This window comes from Stylophora pistillata, chromosome 14 (assembly GCF_964205215.1).
Source record: "Stylophora pistillata chromosome 14, jaStyPist1.2, whole genome shotgun sequence".
In the NCBI taxonomy this organism is placed as follows: Eukaryota; Metazoa; Cnidaria; class Anthozoa; order Scleractinia; family Pocilloporidae; genus Stylophora; species Stylophora pistillata.
The window spans coordinates 15,842,379-15,867,721 of record NC_142532.1 but is presented as its reverse complement, the minus strand read 5'-3'; the positions used below and the strand labels follow the sequence as shown (position 1 = coordinate 15,867,721).

At 38.9% G+C, this 25,343-nt stretch overlaps 1 protein-coding gene and 3 pseudogenes across 3 annotated transcripts in view; 3 read left to right on the top strand and 1 right to left on the bottom strand.

The window, feature by feature from the left end:
* Positions 1-23,815, top strand: part of LOC148716794 (cilia- and flagella-associated protein 70-like) — an 83,691-nt gene extending 59,876 nt beyond the window's left edge. Inside the window, exon 5 of the mRNA XM_088746017.1 lies at positions 23,112-23,815. The gene's annotated coding sequence lies outside the window, so the exon portion shown is untranslated. The remainder of the gene's footprint in view (positions 1-23,111) is intronic.
* On the bottom strand, positions 1,303-7,501 carry LOC111319354 (uncharacterized; annotated as a pseudogene). The gene is made up of 2 exons (XR_015995667.1): positions 7,293-7,501; positions 1,303-3,483 (listed from the first exon to the last, which is right to left on the bottom strand). The product of XR_015995667.1 is annotated as an uncharacterized LOC111319354 (transcript).
* Positions 11,153-25,343, top strand: part of LOC148716786 (cilia- and flagella-associated protein 70-like) — an 82,726-nt pseudogene continuing 68,535 nt past the window's right edge. Inside the window, exons 1-3 of the transcript XR_015995192.1 lie at positions 11,153-11,171; positions 11,601-11,938; positions 13,066-13,218. The product of XR_015995192.1 is annotated as a cilia- and flagella-associated protein 70-like (transcript). The remainder of the gene's footprint in view (positions 11,172-11,600; positions 11,939-13,065; positions 13,219-25,343) is intronic.
* LOC148716795 (uncharacterized) lies at positions 16,690-20,694 on the top strand (annotated as a pseudogene).

Sequence of the window (25,343 nt, the reverse complement as noted above, 5' to 3'; positions counted from 1 at the left end):
TTAATTATGAACTCCAAAATATTGACGTTTGGCTAAAATGTAATAAGCTTTTAGTTAATATAAAGAAAACTAAATACGTCATTGTTAAACCCAGACAAAAGAAATTTAACTCCAGCATTGCTCTAGAGCTCTCTTTTGGAGGTAAACCCCCACAACAATCTTATGTAACTAAATTTCTTGTGGTCCATATTGACGATCATCTCACCTGGAAACATCATATTAGCTATGTATGTAAACAAATCGCTAAACCAATAGGTATTAAATTTAGGTCTCGCTTTTCCCTATCTTCTCCATCCAAACTCACTTTGTAATACACCGTTAGTTTATTCTTATATCGTCTACTGTAACTTCGCCTGGTCGTCCACATACGTATCTAACTTAAATAGAATTTATTATTTGCAAAAGCGAGCTGTGCGGGATATCACCAACTCAGACTATCTAGCCCATTCTGCTCCTTTATTCTCCAAGCTAGGAATTTTAGATATTTTCCAAGTCATTACGTTTGATATCTCCAAATTTATTTTTATTTCAAAAACAAGATATTGCCCTCATTGCTTCTCAATCTTTTTGTAAGGAATAACCAAATTCACAACTATGGTCCGAGAAAAGCCAGTAATTATCGAACGCATTTGTGCCTTAAAAATCTCAAGCAATTCACAATTCTCTACCAAGGTGCCTAAAATTTGGAACTCTCTCCCTATTTCAGTCACTCGTTCGTCAAACTTTCTCAGCTTTAAGACGAAATTGCAAGAGTTTTTACTTAACTAATCACTGAATTAGCCAAGCCGCACATTCGCAGTACTTTTTCTTTACTTGATTTATTATTGTAAGCGAGGTGGCTCTCCCATAAGCCCGGTGGCTTCCTGGGTCTCCTCGCCTTCTAACCGTTATCGCTGTGATGAAATATTTTTATTGTTAAAGTACGGCAAATAAAAGATGATGATGATGACTTTGTACGGTTGGAAAACCAAGGGAATTCTCGACGAGTATCAATTGTACAACATGGCTCTGCACGACTTCGACGTTACAGAAATCTACAAGGACCACCTTCTGTGAAATGCACGTTAAAGCCATCATTGACTGACTTTAAAATAACGCTGTTTTATTTGTTTGGTTTTATTTCTGTTTATGTTTTGTTTTTTGCTTATAGTATTGTTTTGGTTTATGTTTTCTTTTTTTTTTGTTTTGTTTCTGTTTTTGTCTTTGTCTTTGTCTTTGTCTTTGTCTTTGTCTTTGTCTTCGTCTTTCTTTTTGTTTTTGTTTTTGTCTTTTTATTTTTCTTTCTTTTTGTTTTTGTTTCTGTTTTTGTTTCTTTTGTTTGTTTTTTTTTTTTTCCTTTCCATGCGAGAAAGACCGGTAATTATCTCGCGGGAGGGTGGGGGGGAGAGGTGGGGTTGATGGATTTTGGTTTTCCCATGAGGCTCTGTAAATTTGTTATGATCCCCCTTAGTTAGTTGGCAATCAATTTTAGCCATTGTCAAACGTGATGATACCTTGAACCACTCTGTTTTCTTTGTGTCGTATACAATAACCTGCAGTGCCGGCGTATTTTGGGCGCACGAGTGCACATTTTTGTATTAGGCCGCCATCTTAGATTTGGTAACTGTGGAGGATTGGGGCGAGGAAATATTTGCCGAGGGAGTAGGTGTTAAGTGGAAAATGGGCAACAGGGGAGAGGGAGTGGAAGGAAAAAATACGCTTGCCCGCAAAGCCTGTGATTTCGCAAAACCAGTACACCAGATGGACGAGGCCTCTGATTGGTGCGGTAGGTTGAAACTGGATTGATGCCTGTCATCTAAAGTAGTTTTCTTCCGGTCGTTCCGCGATTGGGAGCGGGAGTGATTTGGAGATAAAATGGCCGATACGCTAAGCTTTGATGCCGCTCTCGCAGAGGCGCTTTTTATTCTCTCTGAGCTGGGTATGTCGCTTTTATTATGCCCGGAACAAAAGGAAGCCATTTCTTCTCTTGTTCATGGAAGGGATTTACTAGCAGTTCTTCCGACGGCTTTGGTAAAAGCCTCATCTTCCAGTTGTTGATCCGCGTGAAGCAAATATCATTGTTTAAAGCTGCGTGTGTGCTTGTTGTCTGTCCGCTCAAAAGCATCGTGCAAGATCAGCTGGCGGAAGCACCTTTGATGGCTTTGACGGCGATATCCCTTGCTGGTGCTAGTTTACAAGATGTTGAAAACGTCAAATAGTTTTGATTTTCTCCATGAAGGGCTCGCTCTCTCCGGAGTTGCCAGTGTGCATTTCGTGCTTTTAGATACGGAGTTTACCGTTAGGGTCGTGCCCACTTTGACAAACTCGAACAACTGGCTAAGAATGCGAATTTTTCGACCACACGGGTTGCAAACGCGATCAGAATAATTTTATATTGCAGGATCGTGCAACAATACCAATCCGACACGACTACAAACCTCTGCTTAAAACAATCCCAAGGCTACCCTTCCTCTGCGATGGTCTAAAAAGGTTTTCCGAGGACGAGTACACTTGTTTGCCGGGAATATTTCCAAATTTCACTTTAAAAGAGCTTTTGCAAATCCTACAGCTGTCGTTAAGACGTATTTTCGACATAACTCCACTCACATACTCGCTCGATCGATCGATTCTCTTTCGCACGAAGTTGAAAAATACACGTGTGTCAATGTTTTTGTCGGAAGTAAATTTTTGGCTTCCATCCGGTAAAAGCAAAATCGATGTTCATTGGCTGCTTGCACATTTCCGGAAAGGCGGTCGAGCGCTGCTAATTAGGGGGCGTTTTGCGAAATCACAGGCTTTGCGGGCAGGAGTATTTTTTCCTTCCCCTCCCTCTCCCCCGTTGCCCATTTTTCCACTTAACACCTACTCCCTTGGCAAATATTTCCTCGCCCCAATCCTCCACTGCTACCAAATTTAAGATGGCGGCCTAATACAAAAATGTGCACTCGTGCGCCCAAAATACCCCAGCACTGCAGGCTACGTATACAAACGTGAAGGCCTTTGGCATAGTAACCGTGCCCTGTTTCTCAACCGGCTACCCAGCCCGGGCGGCCTGGGATAAAATGACATCCATGACCCTTCTGGAGAGCGAAGGTTGTCAGGGGGTAGGTGACATCCAAAATCTTAATCCATACAGTCATGGTGAAGCTTGACACCCCCAAATTCAAGACTGGGGTGTTTGAGACCGTGATGAGTCCAGTGGAGTCAAAATGGCGACCACGAGTGAACTTGGACAACTTAGGCACCGGGCTACTGGCTGATCCGTGGTTCTCATAACCTGAGTCATCAGCGACTTCGTTTTCCAGTCTGCTCGTTCATGCGCCAGTGGCCAATCAGACCAGGAATGCGGTTGTTATAGCAACCCTGAACAGGGCTTCCTTGAGGGTAATATAGCTTCCACTGGTTGTTGAAACAAAGGCTTAAAACTGTTTGACCTGCAGATGCGCGCACCATTCCTGTCCTCACCGCGGTACAGGGTATTTTTTCAAACGTCAAGCCATCATCCTGGAATGAAGAAATCGTAGGAAATGCTAGTCTATAAAAATTAAAAATTACCTTTAGACTGCAATCCTATCGTTTAATTTCAACAATCTATCCCCAAGATCTATGTGCAAAGCACTCTGATATCAACTAAACTGTGTCACAAACAAATTTACTTGATTTTCCCATAAAAGGCTCTGCAATATTCAAATGATTATTCCTCATTGGTGGTTAATTGGCAATCAGTTTCCCCCCTTTATTCTCTGTGTAAAGGTGTGACGGAGTTATACTCCCTATATACTACGGTGAAGACTGGTATCCCTCCGTTCCTCTTAAAAACCATGTGATTCCCCCAAAATCTTCCGAACTCATCCCCCCCCCCTGCCACGTGCACACCCTAGACGATAGATACTGACTGAGCGGTAAACGTACGCGTTGAACTTGAAATCAACTCTGCATCCATGGTATATGCATGATGGTTTCTAAATGTTGTTAAGAGCGTGTTTCACGAGAAGACCGGGCAGAACCGGGTAGGGGCGATAAACCTCAAATCACCGATTTTGCTCAAACTTGGCACAAGTGCTAAGTATCACAAGTTAACAAATGTGTGAAAACAATAGGCCAAAATATTTAATTTCTTGGGAGATATAGGGTGCCCCTGGGAAATCTCCCATTTCCTGCATTTTTTGAATAATTAATTTGCTAACTTTGCATTGCTGCTGTGACAAAATGAAAATGCATCTGCAAATTCAATCAGCTGGGTTGTACTCTATATCTATCAGACTTCAAGAAAATTGAATTGTTTTAACTTTTTCATTTTATTTCTTCCCTTACCTCACCCTTAAGTAAAGACGGCTTTTTCTGGTTTTGACAAAGTCCAAAATTAAGGGTATTTTAAGGCCCAATATCTCCGATGACCAACCACTTCTGATCATTATTCCTATATGGGTAGTGAAAGCCATCACTGAAATTCCAAAATCAGTAATAAGATTTTTGGGCAACTTATTTTATAACCTGTGCTGATGTGAAATTTACATCTACCTCCCGCTTTTTAGTCTATATCATCAAAATTCCGTACACCACATCTTTGTTTTATTAACTTAAAATAAATGGAAACTTACAAGAAATTTCCAAGAGAGTATCGTTTAAACATAAACGAGGAGAGAATCTTTGAATAGCGCACTGAGTTGAGCCATTTTTGAGAACTTTTTTTGCAGCCATATTTGGATTATTTTGGTTTTAGGGTTGATAAAAAGGACCTGTAGGGACTTAAATGATGTTGACAATCTATATATTGTAGTCTCGAGAGACCCTTATTGGAATATTCATGTGAAACTTGGAACCCTCATACTAAACGTAACATTGATAATTTGGAGGCTGTTCAGCGAAGAGCTACCAGATGGGTCACTAGGTCTGATGATGATTATGGTACTAGGCTATCTAAATTGATATTGTTGCTGCTATTATCTTATAGGAGGTTCATTAGGGATGTTACGTTTTTGTTCAATGTAATTAATGGCCATTATGACATAGACATTTCCAATAAGCTCATATTTTGTAAGGACAGAAGCATGGTTTTTTAATTTGAGGGAAAATGACACACAGGACCTTGTCCCAAGTTTTAGTAGAACTAACGGCCTTAAATATAGTTTTTTAACCGTATTGTTGGTGAATGAAATAGCTTACCTAATCACATTAGAGAATCAGATAGTATTGAAACTTCTAAATTTTTAAAAAGAATGTTTTTGAATATTTTTTTGAATATTGAAATTTTCAAACTTTTAAAAGGAATGTTTTAAGTTTTATTAAGGATGAGGATAATTAGGGCATCTATTTTCATATTTCTATATAGTTTTTCTATACTTTAATTATAGGGGGCATCCCTTGTATGGTGCGTCAGCGCTTTTGGTTGTCCCCTTCTCCACAATTTTTCCTTCTATGTTTTTTTAACCTTAATTGTAATTAATATTATTTGTTGTGTATTCTAGTGGAGTGAATCTGTAATAAATAAATAAATAAAAATAAAATTATTCTCGAGGAAACGCAGCAGTTGATGGTGAACATCAAGGGTGCATGTAGCCGAATTTTCTGACAAAAGAAATCTGGGAAGAAACTTGATACTACATACATGTCTCTGTGGTGCCTCAGTTGCAACTTTTAGATTGATATCATTAGTTAGATAAAATTATGTCAACAATCTACCAGATTCGAGTTGCTTCCCCGTTGCCTTGTTGAAATGGTAAACGCAGACAGAGCTCTTGGAAAAAGCCATCAAAATGATTGGTCTTTTACGGCGTGATACTTATCGACGTACATGATATGTGTCGGGGGCAATAAGATAATTTGATGCCCTATAAGCTGATTTTAATCGAAAGGAAAATCCGCCATCTTTGATCAGATCGCGCTTGCAATTTTGTTGAGCGATCAACTTTGACATTCATTTTGCATATTGTGTTTCTAGTCTACAAAGTTTAAAATGTAAGAAAGATTTACGGCTACGAAAATTTTTCACTTGTTATTTTTTAAGCTTGAGATCACATCACCAAAAAACAAATAAGTCGGTAATATACACGCGCCCTTGATGTTCATCATCAACTCCTGCGTTTCCTCGAGAATAATCCAAATATAGCTGCGAAAAAAGTTCTCAAAAAGGGCTCAACTTGCGCTATTCCCAGATTCTCTCCTCGTTCATGTTTAAACGATACTCTATGGGAAATTTTTTGTAAGTTTCCAGTTATTTTAAGTTAGTAAAACAAAAACGTGGTGTACGAAATTTTGATGATATAGACTAAAAAGCGGGAGGTAGATGTAAATTTCACATCAGCACAGGTTATAAAATAAGTTGCACAAAAATATTATTACTTATTTTGGAAGTCTAGTGATGGTTTTCACTGCCCATATAGGAATAATGATCAGAAGTGGTTGGTCATCGGAGATATTGGGCCTTAAAATACCCTTATTTTTGGACTTTGTTAAAACGAGAAAAAGTCGTCTTTACTTAAGCGAGAGGTAAGGGAAGAAATGAAAAAGTTAAAACAATTCAATTTTCTTGAAGTCTGATAGATATAGAGTACAACCCAACTGATTGAATTTGCAGATGGATTTCCATTTTGTCACAGCAGCAATATTAATGCCAAATTAGGTAATTACTTATGCAAAAATGCAGGAAATGGGGTTTTCCCAGGAGGACCCTATATCTCCCAGGGAATTAGATATTTTGACCTATTATTTTCACACATTTGTTAACTCGTGATACTTAGCATTTCTGCCAAGTTTGAGCCAAATCGGTGATTTGAGGTTTAGCGCCCCCTGCCCGGTTTTCTCGTGGACATGCTCTCAAATGTTGCTGGATACTGACTAGTAAGTATAAGTTTAAAGCTCGTCCAAACGGGATCACTTGAAAGAAAGTCGAAATGGGAAATAACCGGGGAATTAAGCAATGGACATTCAACTAGGTGGCTCTTCTTGTCTACTGTTTCCAGGTCGAATTGGAATTTCAAATGTTGATTTTTTTTTTTTTTTTGCGAAGGGAGGAAAACCAGGAGACTAGGAAAAAAACTCTCGTAGCAAGGACGAGAAGCAACAACAAACTCAACCCACATGTGACGCCAGCTCGGGGAATCGAACCCGGGCCACAGCAGTGGGAGGCGAATACGATGACCACTTAGCCATCTCTGCTATGGGAAAGTATCACTTAGGTTGAGATAAAGAAATTCAAAAACTCAATGCTCTCTATTACAAAACTTGTAGCTGTTTCCAAAAAAATAAAAACAAACAAACAAAAAAAAAAAATTAAGCATGTTCGTCGATAATATGGTAAAATTTAATTTTACCTCGTTGTGACAAAAGTCTTGACCAGCTACACTTCGCAGCACTCCGTCGAAAAAGGAGATTATCAAAATCGCGGAGACACATAATCTTTTCATCGTGAAATAGACCCTGCTTCAAAGGAATCGGACTAATTCTGAGAGATTGTCTGCTACTAGATCTCACGTAAATACTTTTGTTGTATATTCAGCAGTTTAAAGCCGGATTGGTGCGGCATAAAGCTAACGAGACATATGATCATCGTTAATAAAGGAGACTGTGATGTGATCAGATGGTAGGCATAGCTGAACAAATGATTGTTTTAAGTCGATGGCCTGAATATTGTCCCAAAATGAATAATTATATCTTAAAGAAAATCATATCTAGAACCTCAAAATTGTCGATCAGAAGCTCACATTGGGTGTTTGCCTTTTGCGGCAACCAAGGACTTTAATACCAAATGCATGATTTATTTATGCAACATGCCATCGTTTCGGACTTAGCTCGTCCGATGCAGTGGTTTGATGATACGGTCAACTCTCCCGTAAGTTGACACTCTCGGGAATTGGAAAAAGTGTCCGTTAGTACAGCTGTTTGCCTACAAGAATTATTTCCATAAGCGAAGGCCAAAGAAAACTGGGTGGATGTCTGCCTACGGAAGAGTTTAATAGCGAAGGATTTTGCTTAGTTAGCAACTGAAACTATTGAAATCAAATGTTAAAAAATATATATATATATATTATTATATATATATATATATATATATATTATTATATTTATATATATATATATATATATATATATTATTTACATATATATATATTTGTAAGTATACACTATATTTCTTCCACATTCTACAAAAAGTTAGACGGGACAAAATGCTTCCGTCCATGCATCTAAACTTGGCATGGAGTATCTGTTTACGAAATAGCATAAACGAAAACAAATCCAATTTTTACTTCCAAAAGTGTTTGTGTTCGCTTACGAGAGAGTGTCCGCTTACAGGAATTCTAAAAATACAGAGTTTGACTGAGAGACAGGATCGTAAAAAGGGTCCATTAGTGAAGCTGTCCACTTGCATGAGTGTTCGTGCAGCTTGTTTCGTTGTCTTGTCTGGCAAAAAGGTCATTAAGTGTTTCTAGATTAAGCTGCACTAATAAGTCACCAAACTTGTCAAACGGTGAATAAAGCTGAACTATCGTTGGAGGGTTTGGGCTGCCGCGTTTTCACTTCATGGATTGCAAACATCCTAGCAATTGTAAACATAAAACCTTTGCTGCTAATTAATTGCCAAATCCTTGAATGACACCAGTTTAAACGATGCCAATGCAGACTTAAAAGAGTATTGACGATTGTCTTAATTACTATTTGTTTAATTTTAATAGGATCCACCTATGGCTAACTTCTAAACAACTCTCTTAACTTAGCAAAAACCGAACTGATTTATGTTAAGCACGTCGAGGCAGGCTATCAACCATTTCTGAGATTCCAATTTTTACGATAAATAATCATTCCCTCTACAAAATTGCATGGGGTTAGGTATTGATTATAACTTAAACCGATTGCCATATACAAAGTGTTTGAGAAAAGATTGCCTCTGCTTTGGGTGCAATTAAATTAATGTGGCATCTTTAAGCTATCAATGTTATGGTTGATGTGTTTGCGAGGCGCAGTGGCCTCATGGTTAGTGCGCTCGACCCCGAACTGCCGGGGACATTGTGTTGTGTTCCTATGCAAGACATTTCACTCTCACTGTGGCTCTCTTCACCCAGGAGAATTAAATGGGTACCGACAAATTTAATGCTGGGGGTAACCCTGCGAGGGTCTAGCATTTCATCCAGGGGGGGCAGTAGAAATACTCCTAGTCGCTTCATGTTACGGGAACCGGATTTAACCGGCCCGATGGGCCACTTGGCTTTACCTAATTGATGCGTGTAACAGCTTAGTCCAGCCACATGGTTGAGATTATTGTAGCGTGGTTTGGGGCAACTGCTGTATCAGTCCATCTGAAAAACTATAGAAGCTTCCCGCATTTTATTGTATGCAAACAATGAAAACGTAGTCGTCAAAGGCTAGTAGCCACCTCTGTTATGGTGATCGAGATCTTTTATACCGACTGTTTAGTGTTCAGTTTTTGAGGGAAAGATTATATGAACCCGTGTACCGTACAGCGCTCGCGTGTATTACGATGTACTTTTATCAATAGAATCTGGGTCGTTGGACCCGCATCTTGTGTGTTTGTAGTGCATGTCTTAGAATTCTTCTAACCCAAAAACATAACTTGTTATGATGCACAAAACTTTACATGGATTGATCCCGGAATACCTTTAATCTCGATTTGTATCCCGAAATGATATTACTTCAAACCGGCTGAGGAATTTTGTAAGAAATCTTGGCTTTTTCACAACCTCGCACCAATTATTTACACAGGAGTTTTTGCTATGGAGGCGCTATGCTGTGGAACGCTCTACTCGAATTTACAATTAAACTGCTTTTGAACGAGACACAGTATCCTAAAAAGCAGCTTTAGTGTATCAATTTTTAATTGGTGCAGCTTGGCAGCGTTAGAAATTTTAAATTCTCATAGACTGTACTGAGGAATTTTACCGTGTGTAAGTAATATGAGTTATCTAATTTTATATGTATCTATCTATCTATCTATCTATTCTTCTATGTATCTATGTATCTGTTTATCTATCTATCTATTTATCTATGTATGTATGTATCTATCTATTTATCTATGCATCTATCTATCAATCTATCTATCTATCTATTTATCTATCTATCTATCTATCTATCTATATCTATCAATCAATCCCGATCTTGACTTCAGAGAACAATCAGTTTTTTGGAGGGAATAGAAGGAGGTCAGTCGTCGCAAGGGGGAATACCGTAATAAGGAAAATTGTTTGCCAATTAACTGCTAGCGAGGAAAAATCCTAATAATGCAGCATAGCCTAATGGTGGGATTAGGTAGATATTATGGTTATTGTTGTCAAAAATCGCCCAACCCCTCTCCCTTGGCGGTAAATAATGATTGGTCCCCAAAAAATTACCATCACTAATTTTCCTATTCCATTACTGTCGCGGTACTTTACACATGCTAGTATCAATTAAAACTGTTAGACAGGATTTCTTTCTGAGGGGATATTTGACATGATTAAAAATTATTCACTGAAGTGGAGGTGAACTAGCTAATCACGATCAGGGGGCGCGAAAACCAACATTCACTTGTGTTATATATGCTAAACAGACGCATAGCTGCGTGAACTCGGGCTTTCAATATCGCACATCTGGAGTATTTTGCCTTCACTGCTCAACCGGACACATAAAGAGTTGATATTTGGGCGGGTTGGCCAGCCAAGCCACCGTTTATTTAACGCCAAGTCGATGTGATAACAGAAGCATATTACAATTGAAGTAAACAAAATGCACCAAAGCTGGACAGGAAAACCCCTAAAAACCAGCAGGTAGAAAAAACGGGTAACGTGTACCCCCGACCAAGGCAGCGGTGCCACCCTTGGGGTTTTAATGACATTTTACATAGTTACTTAAGGTACTATGGAAGTACCGCTCCAAAATTTATACAAAAGACGAATACGAAAACGAACAGCTACGCCCTGTGAAGGGTGACCGTAGAATGCCTTGCTCTACTAACGACCTCTGCATACAAACCACGATCCCATTACTCTCTGCGTACCTCAAGCCACCCCTAGTCCTCCGATACGTGCCGGCAAAATATCAATTTATGCTAATTAGGATTAGCACAAATGACATTACCTTTAGGGGACTGCATATTGTGATTATTAATGTCGTCATTCAATTTCGTCATTGCCGGTCACGAATAAGTCTACTTGTGTTTAATTTTTTTTTCTGCTGGAGTGCAATGAATGTTGTTCGGTATGGTTGGACGAATACGCTCATAAAAAAATTCCTTCAGTTTTCTCCCCTTTCTTCTGAGACGTTTCAGAGTAGCTTCTGGTATTCTACTGGGTTCTCGATCACGTCTGAATACATGGTTTTATTATCCAACTACACTTCGTAGGGTACAAATAACGCCATAGACGAGTACAAATATCACGCGGTACTTGTACTGTAGAGTAACGGTTAAACAGGTTTCCTCGCATCGCGCAAGCAAAGAATTTAGTTGTAGTTACGAAATAAAAGATGGCGGACAATTTGAATCATATTTCTGACGACGAAGAGTCACAATGGCTGGCAAATATATATATCCAAGTTTATTAGATAAATCGAACGAAGAAAAACAGCTAGACAGTTTACTTGATAAAAAAATATGAATAATGTTTGGAAAAGTTATCTTTGTTTTTCTTTAGTTGATGATGTACTGCGTGAGGAGCCTGGGTCAGCGAGTGGAGAAACTACCGCCAAACCTTCTCCCCCTCCAACAGCAGGCCTTCCCCCATCAGTGGGGATCAGCTCTGCGACGCCTGTTGGGAAACCTGGAATGAAACCTCAAACCCAGTCCACTACACAAGTGGCGTCTAAACAGAGCTCGCGTGTTCCAAGTCCTGCAACCTCAAACCGCCAATCACCTCCTTTACCGGAAACTGACCCTGAGCCACCTGCTGAAGAGAGGCCAGCGGAAATCAAGCCAAATGATAGTATTTTCTTACAAGTGGCTGATTTCTTGTTGGAAGTAAATGCTCTACAGGTACAGTTCGTGCCACTTTTTCTAAGCGGTAGTCATTACGTTTTTGCGGTGCTGCGGTCAAATGTTAGCTGTAAACCTGGTCTGAAATTTCGACGCGCTGGTCGCCAATCCCCATTAAGAATTCTAATGCTGGTCTTCAGCAGTATTCTATGCCTTCAGTCTTCTTATTCTATGTCTTCAGTCTTTTTATTCCATGTCTTCAGTCTTATTCTATGTCTTCAGTCTTATTCTATGTCTTCAGTCTTCTTATTCTATGTCTTCAGTCTTTTTATTCTATGTCTTCAGTCTTCTTATTCTATGTCTTCAGTCTTATTCTATGTCTTCAGTCTTCTTATTCTATGTCTTCAGTCTTCTTATTCTATGTCTTCAGTCTTCTTATTCTATGTCTTCAGTCTTTTTATTCCATGTCTTCAGTCTTATTCTATGTCTTCAGTCTTCTTATTCTATGTCTTCAGTCTTATTCTATGTCTTCAGTCTTCTTATTCTATGTCTTCAGTCTTTTTATTCTATGTCTTCAGTCTTCTTATTCTATGTCTTCAGTCTTATTCTATGTCTTCAGTCTTCTTATTCTATGTCTTCAGTCTTCTTATTCTATGTCTTCAGTCTTCTTATTCCATGTCTTCAGTGTTCTTATTCTATGTCTTCAGTCTTCTTATTCTATGTCTTCAGTCTTCAGCAGTCTTCCAACATTCCTTTCCCTGGTCAGTTATAATAAGGTATTGGAAAAATGATTGATCAGCGGGCTAACGTAAGCTGGGACAGCTTGGCTGAGGAAGTGTTCAAGATACAACCCATGCGATTTTCGGGTTGGTCGTTCACCTCTTCGTGGCTCTGCTGAAAACTGAGCAAGAATGAATTATTTTCGCACCAAACCAGAATTTATCATCGTCAATTACGTAATTATACGTGGGTTTGCCCAACTAGCCATGAAATACTCATTATTTCACTTTCGCATATCATTTTAAGTGTTATGAATCGGCAACTATTTTGAACTCTTGTGAATGTTCTTCCCGTAAATCAGCACTCAAAAACGAAAGTTTTGTCGGTACCAGGCATTATTAGTCCCTTTACCTATTCACTCCTCAATGATTCAACCAACGTTTTGTGTTTTTGTGATTCGGTACCAGCTGACGGACGCGGCTTTAGCGCACGAGTTAGTGGCAGCAAACGGAGAGCCTGGAGCGAGATACTACGTGCTTCTTGGGAGGTTGAAGATACAACAGAAATCTTTTATCGAAGCAGAAGAGAATCTTAAACAAGCTGTCGTGTTAAAGCATCAGGTAATTTATATTAGTCTTTGTTGGGGGTAGCTTCCATCCACCATGGTGCTTTTCTTTTTGTTTCCCTCTTACAGTGCAAAAACGTATATTTTCTCATTTGTAGAACAAGAAGAGCGAAAACATCTTTCTCATCATTAAGATCCGCTCTATTGTGCAAAGAGAGTCCTGTGCGACATTGAGAACATTGACATAGACATCCAAACAACTGAAAGCGCCATGTCCATTGAATTTTACACTTACATTCTTCTATATGCTCCTTTTTTATTATTCCCTTTGTAAATATTGACTTTTAGACTATTTCTTGTTCACAAGTATTTCAAAGATTGAATTCCAAATAGTCGCTTTTTATGTTGATGATTTTACAAGTGAGCTCTTATATTGCCTTAGCTATGCAAGTTTAAAATGAATGCAATTTTTTAGAATTATACTTATTAGGTAGGATTTGGTTTCTTTAATAAAGTTAAACAAGATGTCGAGAAAACTTTGATAATTTGACAGGGCTCGACACTAACGGTACCCAACTAGCCACAGACTAGTAGAAATCCAGTTTTAGCCAGTGGTTTTTGATTTCCACTAGCCAGTTTGCCTAGTAATCAAACTGGAATTGTCTTAAGATCTAAGATGTTCTAACATCTAAGATGTTACTTAGCAACTGGCTCGAAAGTTGAAAAGTTAGTGTCAGCGCTGATTTGATCTTGTTAACTCTTTCCAAGTCTGCGTTGGCCATTTGTGAATTAATCTACTTTGCAACCGTTTTTTTGTGTCAAGAAATCAGAGAGTCGTGTAAAATCATGGGGAAAAAACAGTTGCGAGGTAGGCTATTGACGTTTTGGCCCCCTCGAGAGGTAAGGTTGCTTGAAGTCATCTTCTTTCTTCATATTTAGTTTGATAAAGCGAAGGCAACCTTCTTGAAAGCCTGCATTCGCTCGCCCTCCTCTATTTCTTGGCTTGGAGTAGGAATTGCTTGCTATAGGGTAAGAAGACAATTTTTACTAAGGTTCTTTAAATTTATCATAACTCATTTATCATATTGTATAAAGTAAAATTGATTTTACGAGAGGAAAAAAGTTTCATTGCTATCCCAGAATCTTAAAGAGGGGATATGAAGGTTGTGCTGCTCACCAGTTGACCTCCAAATTACATGTTTTGTAAAGCATTGAAAAATTTTGTCCAAAAAAAATATATATACTATTGCGACGTTATACATGTACGTTACTTCGTTCTATGACCGTACGTGCGGATTTGCGACTGCGATACGCCACGCATGTGTCAATCACTGACTTCTGGGACTACAGCCAAGAATTCAACACCGCGAATTGCGCTTGAATTGAATTCGTTTAACTATTTTTTGGAGAAATGAACCCTTCGAAGGAATGGGATAAATCAACCGAATTTCAATTGTTTGCTGTGACAAATCTCCGACTACGATTTGATTGTGACTTCAAAGTCTGATTTATTTTAGCTGGGAAATTTGGCCGAAGCTGAGAACGCACTATCAGAAGCAAATATTTTAAACAATAAGACGCAAAAGTATGGGCTTATCTGTCCTTGGTGTGTTTACAGGTAACCTTAAATCAGATTCATGTTCCTTCTGGATTTTAGGATGCGCAAAAGTAGAACGCCTTTTTTTTTTCGCTTTCCTTCCAGTTCTTTTGAGCGTGTTCTAAAGGCAAGCTAAAGTATGGTATTCTCCTTTGCTCGAACGAGGGGTAGATCGTTGCGTGTTTTCATATTTGTGTGCGCCACTTTAGATCGCTTAAAGTGCATTTGACACGAGTTTTTTTCCGGAGACTGGGACCTAGTTTATGGCCGTCGAAGTTATTCGTGACGTCACATTGTGTACCTTTACCGCGAAGGTCTGTTGTCGTTAAGAGGGTTCTGCAGTACTTCGTAATAGATAGATAGTGAATTGAAAGGCAGATATGTCCAGTGATTCTAATGATTCCTTTGAACCGACTCTTCTGAAAGTTCCATTGAGGTACACAATGTGACGTCACGTTACGATATCAAGTGCGATTTTTGCCACGCGATAACCGGGACAAATTTGAAGGAAAATTGCGCGTATTTTGAAAGCAAAAAAAATGCCTTTTAGTTTTTTGCAGCAGTTTTAAGGCTTCGAAACGTTTTCTACAGATATCCAACTACAAGAAACAAGAGAAAAAAATTTCGTGTCATATGCACTTTAAGAGGCTGTCCGCGGAAGAACCGACCACTCGAATCTCGGCCGATAACAGAATTCCCTCAAATTTTTACTGTGAAATAATTGATCTATTCTATCGGCAAAACTTTATTTGGTTCGTAACGCTATTTTATCAAATTTTTGGCGACGAGATGCGAGGACGGTCAAAACCAAAGAATAGTGTTTATTTGACAGTTACTTTTCAGCGTTTCGCTGGAGGCTCTAAACACTTACACATTTGTTTAAATTGCATATATCGGACATATGGTATCATTTTACATCTCTTCTGTTGATTAGTAGCAAAATATGTAAATTCTGACCAAACAATGAAGAATTACGCTGTTTTGAAAATACCACACAAACAGCACTTTCCAAATTTGGGCTAGTGGGCTGTTGTTCCAAGACGCTTTTCTCCAAAGTATAATCGGATCTGGAGTCCTCACCCCTGTCCATGTTTAGTACTAGGGCTGGTGTGGCGAAAACAACAAAAAAATTTTTGGCAACTAGTCTTTTCGAGCTACAGGAGCTCGATGAACTTTGTTAATTTTCAATGTTCAAAGTGTATCTGAACTAATTTATGCATATTTCTGGTTACTCTATTCCTCGCTCAAAATCAATGTTTGAGGCAGTGCTTATTCTCAAAGCTAGCACGGTTGTTTTTTTTAAGGTGAAGATGTCCATAAATTGATCCAAGCTTGCCCTAAATTTAGCAATTACGAAGGTAGAAATGAACATCTCTGTGACATTATGTTTAACTGTCTCATGCGGGCAGAAACATGTTGACAAAATTCAATTAAGTTAGTCTTGAGTGTTGTCTTATGCTATAGAAAACTAAAATTGCTGTCAGTTACAGATTTAGAAACGTTCACTCAAAATATGTAGAACCTCATGTCTTATCTGTGCTTGAGAACATCTCCACAAAAATGGGTTGATTCAGTCATGTGTCACGCTCTTTACATTGAGAATCGATATCACGGATCCATTTTTGACTACAACGCACGCAGGTATTTTCGATTTGTCGAAAGAAATGGTTAGTGTCAGAGGTACCTTATCATGTAACAGAAAATGTAGGTTTATGGAAAACATATCAGCAGTGCCGATTTCAGGCAGAAGCTCAACGGAATGTCCTTTTTTAAGGTGATACAGCTAAGTATAGTACAAGTATTATTCTTTTTTATTGCCATCTTTTGATTTTGAATATCACCTCCAACTTTTATCTTTTTTATTATTTCCTTTTTGTCTCGTTTTTGCGTGTGTGTGTGTGTGTGTGTTTTCCTTAATGTTTCATTAATATGGCTTATATCCCTGAGACCACAACAAAGCACCGTGTACGCCTTGAGATGGGCAAAGTAGATCACTTTGTAGATTTTGTAAATAGACCGTACTTTTATCAAGATGTTTCTTATGGTAGCAAGATACTTTTCCTAGATAATGGCGACAAGATAGAGATGCCAAATGTGGTAAGAACCCTGACTAGGTCTACAATGATTGAACAGTACTTGGAGTATTGCAAAAAACAATGTCACGAGCCTCTGAGTAGGTCCACAATGTTAAAAATATTAGAATTTCGAGAAGCATCTCAACGTAAGTCACTGCAAGGCCTAGATAACACTGCTGCCGATGGCGCGGCGGGCTTTCAGTCACTTGAAACACTGGTTGAAACTCTTGAGAAAGCAGGAATGCAAATGCAGGGGTGCCTGTATGTTCGTCAAAAACTACGAGATGCTAAACGCTATCTCAAAACTGACTACCGCCTGCACTGTCAACCAGATGACTCCACTTGTGCAGACCACTGTCGAAGGTTTGCGCTAAGTGATCCTGTAGAACCAAACTTTTAACATCAATGTTCGCATGAGCACCAATCCACTTACGGTGACTGTCAAGGGCTGAAGAAGGTTTTACAAGATGTGAGACAAGGAATCGAAGGTTCATCCTGGACGCCTTACAACTTAGACCAACGAGAAGATCTCCTGTATGACTTCAACCAGGCCCAGGAGAATATATTGCTTTGGAAAGCGCATATCATGCGCTCAATAAACAAGGAGAAGGCGAAACAAGATGCAATGAGGTTACCACATGCGGAGTCCGCTATTCTGATTATGGACTGGGCAATGAAGTTTCTCCAAATGAAATATCGTGAGAAACAATCCGACTGGTTTGGAAAGTGTGGGATAAGCTGGAATATCTAAGAATGCCACCCCCATATCTAAGAATGCCACCTCTGGAAAACTGACGTCGTACGCTCATATCTTCGACTCGTGCCAACCAGACTGGTATGCAGTTTGTTCCATTATTGAGAACACACTCGAGGTTGTAAAGAAGGAACACCCCCAAATTAGTAAAATTTACCGAAGGAGCGATGAAGCAGGATGTTACCACAACTTTATCTTGTCGGCCGTTAGGAATGCAGGGAAACGAATTGGTATTGCAGTCATGCGATATGACTTTTCTGAACCCCAGTATGGAAGAGATGTCTGTGATCGGATTCTTTGCTCGATGAAGTCAACAATCCGACGATACTGTAACGAGGGACATGATGTAGTTTCTGCCAAAGATATGCGTGCAGCACTCTCAGAACGTCGTGTTAGAGGTACAACTACCTGTGTTTGCTCAATAAACCAAACTAAAAAACACTTGAAGAACAAAAGATACACGGTTTTAGTATATATGACAACTTCAAGTTTTAGGGGGAAGGAATGCGAATATGGAGAGCTTATGGCATAGGGCAGGGAAGGCTGATTCCTTACCAAGATTTAGTCGTCAGGCCCCAAGGTTCTACATGCCTCGTTGCAAATGAAAAATTCTTTCTGCTCAAAGAGGCTTGGCTCCATAAGGCGGCAAAAAATAATGATGGTGAACAAGCGAATGGTCTTTTTGCCTGTTCTGACCCAGGGTGCAATGTGGTGTTCAAGAAATTCAGTGAATTAGAAAGTCACCTCGATGTGGGCGGCCACTAATAATAAAGTCTTTATTCCATCATAAGATAAAACTACATATCTTATGTTACAATGAATTTGGAAAAACTACAGAAATCTACATACATATTATGAATTAAAAAGTATGTCATTACAATAAATGTAGCTTAAATATCAACCTATTTATAAAGGTGTTCACAAAGCGCTGTGTATTAATTTTCGGACGCGCGCAGCCTTTTTTTCTAAGATTGTGTACATATGTCTTTTGGACAGGAATGATGTCTTTCAGGGGTGGCAATCCGTTGATTTTAGTTTCTTCAAAATGTTTCGGTCTTGTTTGTTTAAAAGGTTCTTGATAAAAACTGGAAATGAAATAAAACCGCGTTTATGACATCGGTCTAAAAAATTTTGTACAACCGTAAGATCGGACTCAGATGGCCCATAGACTGAAAGTGCATAGCTAAAATTAGCCAAAACAACGGATATAAAAAGATGATCAATCTCTGCCTGAGAGTAATGTTCCTTTCTCAATGTTCGTAGGACGTGTAAACACTTGTTTGCTTTGACAAGCTTAGTTCTTACATGCTCATCAAATTTTCCGTCACTCTGTAAAGTTACTCCAAGTAAAACGAAGCTACTACATTGGGGAATATTATTAATTGGAGGGTAGAGTACATTATGATTTTTCTTTCTAACAACCAGCTCTTTACATTTGCAAGGGTTGCAGACCATTCTATTGTCTTTACACCATGTTAAGAACTGTCCTACTAAGTCGGCAGACGGGTCACTATTCCTAGTGATAGGCGAAAGAATAGTGGAATCATCGGCATATTTAAAAAGCACAGGGCAACCATTAAAAAAAAATCTCCAAATCGTTCAAAAATATATTAAAAAGATACGGTCCGCTTACACTACCTTGTGTGGTTCCTCTATTGACAGATTTCCACTGTCCTAAAAAATTATAACTAACAACACGTTGTTGTCTTGCATAGAGGAAACTATGATACCAATTGATAATGTACGGATTTAGAGGCAGCTGTTTCAGTTTGGCAGACAAAATAGCATGGTTCACAAAATCGAAAGCCTTACTGAAGTCCATGGTAAAAATTCGCACTGCGCTACAGTCACTACTATCTAAATACTTGTATGTCTGGTGCTGGATAGCGAGCAAGGCATTTGTGCAACTACCCGCCTGTCTATATGCAAATTGGGTGTGGCTCAGGTTGTTCTCAATGACTGACTGTGCTTGTGTACGATACACGACCTTCTCGAACAACCGGGCAATAACGGGAGTAACATTAATACCACGGTAGTCTGAGTCCTCTGTAGGCTTGTTCACTTTGGGGAGAGGATTAACATTTGCCCTTTTCCAGGAGTCTGGCCATGTATGAGTAGACAGCGACAGATTCCAAACGTGAGTGACGATTGGTGTGAGTAGCTCAGCACAGTCTTTCCAGATCCAGTACGGGAGGTCGTCTGGTCCCGTTTCCATTTTCTTTACATGAACTAAGGTATTCCACACACCGCTCAGATATTTTCGGGGGCTTTACACTGTCCAGGATATCCATATCACTAGGTCTAACGTAAGTGTCATCATAGCACAGGTTAGCGAAGTAGTCGTTCAGACGAACTAGAGAGTTCTTGTCCAAATTTATCAACGATGACCTGCGACCCTGGCCACTGCCAAATTCTCCGAAATTCTGTTACAGTGTACGACAAACTCAGAAGAGACTGGGCGGAAAAATTCCTCCGTGTTAAAGAAGAGGAAATCGACAGCGCACCAGTAAAATCTAGTGACGAGCGACAGCACCAGCAAGAAGCTGGTAGTCCTAGCAGTGATATGCTGCTTGGTTGGGCACTACATAAGCCACGAAGCCAGGAAGCCGTGCGTTTCACTTCTGAAGTTAAACAGTATCTTACAACAAAATTTGACCTTGGAGAGAGAACCGGTACGAAGGCAGCTCCCGGAAAAGGAGCTGCAGACATGAGAACGGCAAGAAACCCAGATGGTTCCCGCATGTTTGAAAGGAAGGACTGGCTAACGAAGACTCAAGTGAAGGGGTTTTTCTCGAGACTGGCGGCTGCAAGAAGAAGACAGGGAAGCCGAGAAATTGAATTGGAGGAAGTTTACGCAGAGGAAGAGGAGCAAGATAAACGTGAAATGTTGGAAAATGTTGCCGGCCAGCTTGGTCTAAAGCACCCTATTTGCTATGACTCATACTGCTTGTGTGACCTCTCACGCGATAAGAAACTTGAACTTTCAGCGTAGTCATGCTTAAGGAGATGTTTAAATTTTTTGAGATTCCGTATGGTTCCCGAGATAGGAAAAAAGATCTGGAAACTAAACTTTCCACATTCTTAGAAGGATGTGCCTGTAATTAATAAGAAAAGGTCTAAACTCTTAAATAAGAATGTAGAACATTGTTTGATCCGTTTTGATTAGGACTGGTTCGGCGTACTCGCGGTTTCAGAACATATCGAGGAGTAGAGCTTTACTTTTGTGGTAGAAGAGAGACTAGTTGATAAAACAAAGAAAATATAAAAATAGAGGAAAATGGCGAAAACATAGCTGCAAATGCTTCCGCCGACTCAATCAATCAATATTTTGAAACCCATATAAGTCACGAGATGTAATTAAATCTCTCCAAACTCGTTTACCTTTAATCTATAATAACCAAGTAAGAAATTAAAGGTCATTTGAATTTAAAGAGACAAATAGACGGTGAATCACCGGCGGTGATTATCGATACTAAAGAGAAAACTTAATTCATTAATCTTTTAGTGGCCACTGATTTTGTATTTTACTTTTTTTACTTAACCTTTACCATTTTACGGTATCACAGAAAAACATGGGCATTTCAACCTGTTTGCCACCTAAAATCGACATCGTCATAATTGTCTACAATAAAATTACTTTTTGGTCCATAATAAGGCAAATTCTAGAATAGAAATAAAGCAAAAATAGGAAAATTATCGCTCTTGACACAAACCATTTCTGTGCGATGTAGTTAAATTTAAACCCGTGACATTTTCAATGTAAAGAGCGTGACACATGACTGAATCAACCCGATCTGGTGGAGATCTCTGGTAAGACATGAATTTCTCTTCATAATAACATATTTTGAATGAGCGTTTCTAAATCTATGACAGCAGTTTTATTTTTTTACAGCATAAAACAGCGGTGAAGACATACTTAATGAAATTTTGACAACCTGTTTCAGCCCGCTGACAGTTAAACAACTTCACACAGATGTTCATTTCTACCTTCGTAATTGCTAACTTTGGGGCAAGTTTTAGATGAATTTATGGACATCTTCACCTTAACAAAACAACCGTGTTAGTTTTGAGAATAAGCACTGCCTCAAACATTGATTTTGAGCGAGAAATGAAGTAACCACAAATATGCATAGATTAAGTCATATGCACTTTGAACATTGAAAATTAGCAAAGTTCATCGAGCTCCTGTAGCTCGAAAAGACTAGTTGCCAAAAATGTTTTTGTTGTTTTCGCCACACCAGCCCTAGTACTAAACATGGACAGGGGTGAGGACTCCAGATCCGGTTATACTTTTGAGAAAAGCGTCTTGGAACAACAGCACACTAGCCCAAATTTGGAAAGTGCTGTTTGTGTGGTATTTTCAAAACAGCGTAATTCTTCATTGTTTGGTCAGAATTTACTTATTTTGCTACTAATTAACAGAAGAAATGTAAAATGATACCATATGTCCGATATATGCTATTTGATCAAATGCGTAAGTGTTTAGAGCTTCCAGCGAAACGCTGAAAATTAACTGTGAAATAAACACTATTCTTTGTTTTTGACCGTCCACGCATCTCGTCGCCAAAAATTTGATAAAATAGCATTACGAACCAAATAAATATCATTTTTGCCGATAGAATAGATCAAATATTTCACAGTAAAAATTTGAGGGAATTCTGTGATCGGCCGAAATTCGAATGGTAGGTTCTTACACCGACAGCCCCTTAATAGCCTGGCAAGCATTCTGGTCTATAAGCAAATCTTACACTTCTATTTTTATTGTAGACCGGACGACAGTTTGAAGCCGAACAGTCTTACAAGTACGCTTTGAAAGTAAGAGCCAATTATATAGATAGCGTCGCAGTTCAATATGAAAGGCTTTGTTAGTTTCCGTCCTTGATCACATCAGTTTCTGGCAAAAAAGATGCATGCTATTTAACATATTCATAAAACTTGGACAAAGATTTCGAAGAAAAATAATCAATGAAATTTTTGACGCACAGTAAATTATTATTATTACTATAATTATTATTATCATTATTATGATTTTCCTATTTTATCTATTTGTCTACTTTTTTAATTTTTGCTTCCCTTTTTAAAAGGGCGTCTTTTATTCTCCCCTCCCGCTCCTGAAGAAGCCCTTTGTCTGGAAATCCTGGACATTAACGCCTATTGACTATTTAATCCCCACAAGCATCACATTTCTCCCGACAATATCACCCCAGAATCAAACATTTTAAGGTTAGGAGAACAGAGGGAATGGGCACCCAGAGGAGGAGTTCTTCATCGTTTCACATATTCTCCTTGTCAGTACCAAACGAGATGTATAGAGAACAGTTTGGAAAATATGCATACTGATGTTAGGGGTATAAGAGTTAACCTCGAGAACTTAGGAGCGAAATTGAATACTTCGTAGAATCTTGACGCATTTTGTAAAACTTGACGGTTTCCACATCAGTTTTTCATCTAAAGCGTAATGCTTCTTTAACTGAAGAAGGAAATATGTATAGTTAAGTATTCTTCTTTTGAACTATTTGCAGTTAAATCTACAAGACGATAACCTGCTGGGAGAGATTCATCAATTACAACAAAAGGTCGGCTTTGGAAATCCGATGGTGGCTAGGATTTTATCCAGTTTGTTGTTTGTTTGTTGCTTTGTGCGTACTACTGACATCTCGATCGACTGCTCTTTGTAAAACGATAGTGGGATGCCCACTGCTTATTATTCTTAGGTATAGGTACTCTTTTTTGGTTTGTTTTGGTTTTTTATTTGTTGTTGTTTTTTTTTCATTGTTATTGCAAAATGGAGCGAAAGATGTGGTGATTTATAGTCTCTGCTTTTTTCAGAGTAGGTGGATTTGTACAGTTTACTCTGCGCTTTTTGTGCAGTTGTAAACGTACACCTTTAAGATTGCGGATGTGTTGTTCCAGGCGTATATTTCTGTGTTTTTTGTTTTCTTTCTGTTTTTTTGTTGTTGTTGTTGTTGTTGTTGTTGTTGTTGTTTTTTTTAAGAAATGTCATTTGTTCGTTGTAGAGTTTGGTAATTCTTTATTCAAGAGGTAAGAGGTTACCTTTTCATGGCATACTATCACCACCTTGTTTTTAAATTGCGTTATAGAGTCATTAGGATCCTTACTTAACTTGTAACGAGCAATGTTTCCTACTTTTTTTTTTTTTTAATGTAAATCCATATAAAATATCTATGGAAACAATTAAAAAGATTTTGGAATGACGTCTTCAAAACTTTGTTTGTTTCTTACGTCTTATGGGTTACTCAACGATCTGTCCGTCGTTCACGCTGTCTGCCTGTCCTTGGATTTTCTATTTGTCAATAACTAAATCAGTTACGATGAATATATATATATATCTTATTAACCAAGCGCGAGGGCCGCACTGGGAGAATATCGGGCCGAGGTCTTGACAGTACGGACCGAGCGCAGCGAGGTCCGTACAAAAAAGACCGAGGGCCGATATTCTTCCAGTATGGTCCCGAGCAAGCTTGGTCAATAAGAGATTTATTATACGACTGAAGTTCAAAGGGAAACAAGTGCGGTATCCTTTGGGACCATTCGGGACAGTGCCCGGTCCAATACTTAGAGAATATTTACCGGCAAGAGAGCATTTTGATTGGTTGATTTTAGTTATTGGCCCTCTGACTTCCCGAGTCGTGTAATAAATGAAGTTCATATATTTTGAACTGCGGTTATAGATACGTAAGATGCACGATCCTCGCACTAGAGAGCGCTCTTTGTGCCATAGCGAGAATCAGACCTGAAAAAAAAAAAAAATCAGGCCTGTACGGGATTCGAACCACTGACCTCTGCGATACTAGTGCAGCGCTCTACCAATTGAGCTAACAAGCCAACTGGTACAGGCCGTTAAGTTGATTCAGAATAAGCCCGTGATGATAAATCAAATACGATGACTATATGAAGTTCATATATTTTGCATATATGAAGTTCATATGAAGTTCATTATTTTGCATATATGAAGTTCATATGAAGTTCATATATTGCATAAATAGCGCTCTCTACTGCGAGGATCGTGCATCAAACGTAACTAAATGAGTTCTTATTAGTAAACCATCGCCCCATTGAGACTAATTGCACTCTAAGGGAACGATTCTTGAAGTCTTTAGGGGCTGTGCCTGTGTGGTGTATTTTAAGCGATGTAATTTATTCATTGTAAAGTTTGGTAATAGTTCAATGAAAGTGAGATATTATCTTATCATTACGTACGATCACCGCCTTGTTTTCTAATTGTGTTATAAAGTCATTTAAATCCTGACTTAACTTGTAACAAGCAGTGTTTTCCTGCCTCCTTTCATGTAAATCCAAGTTAAATATCTATGGAGAGAATAAAAGGATTTTGGAAAGATGTCTTCGTGGCTTTTTTTTTTCTCTTACTTCCTATTGGTTATTCAATGCTCCGTTCGTCGTTCGCGCCCTCCGCCTGTCTTTGAGTTCTTGCCGGTACTTTTTAATCACTAAATCAGCTTTTCTTAGTGAGCCATGACCCCATTGGGGCCCTCTTCAAATCTGTTGAACTCTGACGGAAAGATTCTCGAAATCTTTATTTTAGCTCATTCCTGACTCGGAATAACTGAGGTATTGTGGTGGATCGGATGTGGACGAAAAGTTATGGAACGTACAGGGAAGTCTTGGACCGTAGACCGTAGACGGAAGTGATGTTCAAGTAACAGTTTGGGCACATTTCAATAGAAGTACCAAAACTTTGAAACAAGGTATATCTGATCCTTCTTGGAAAAGAA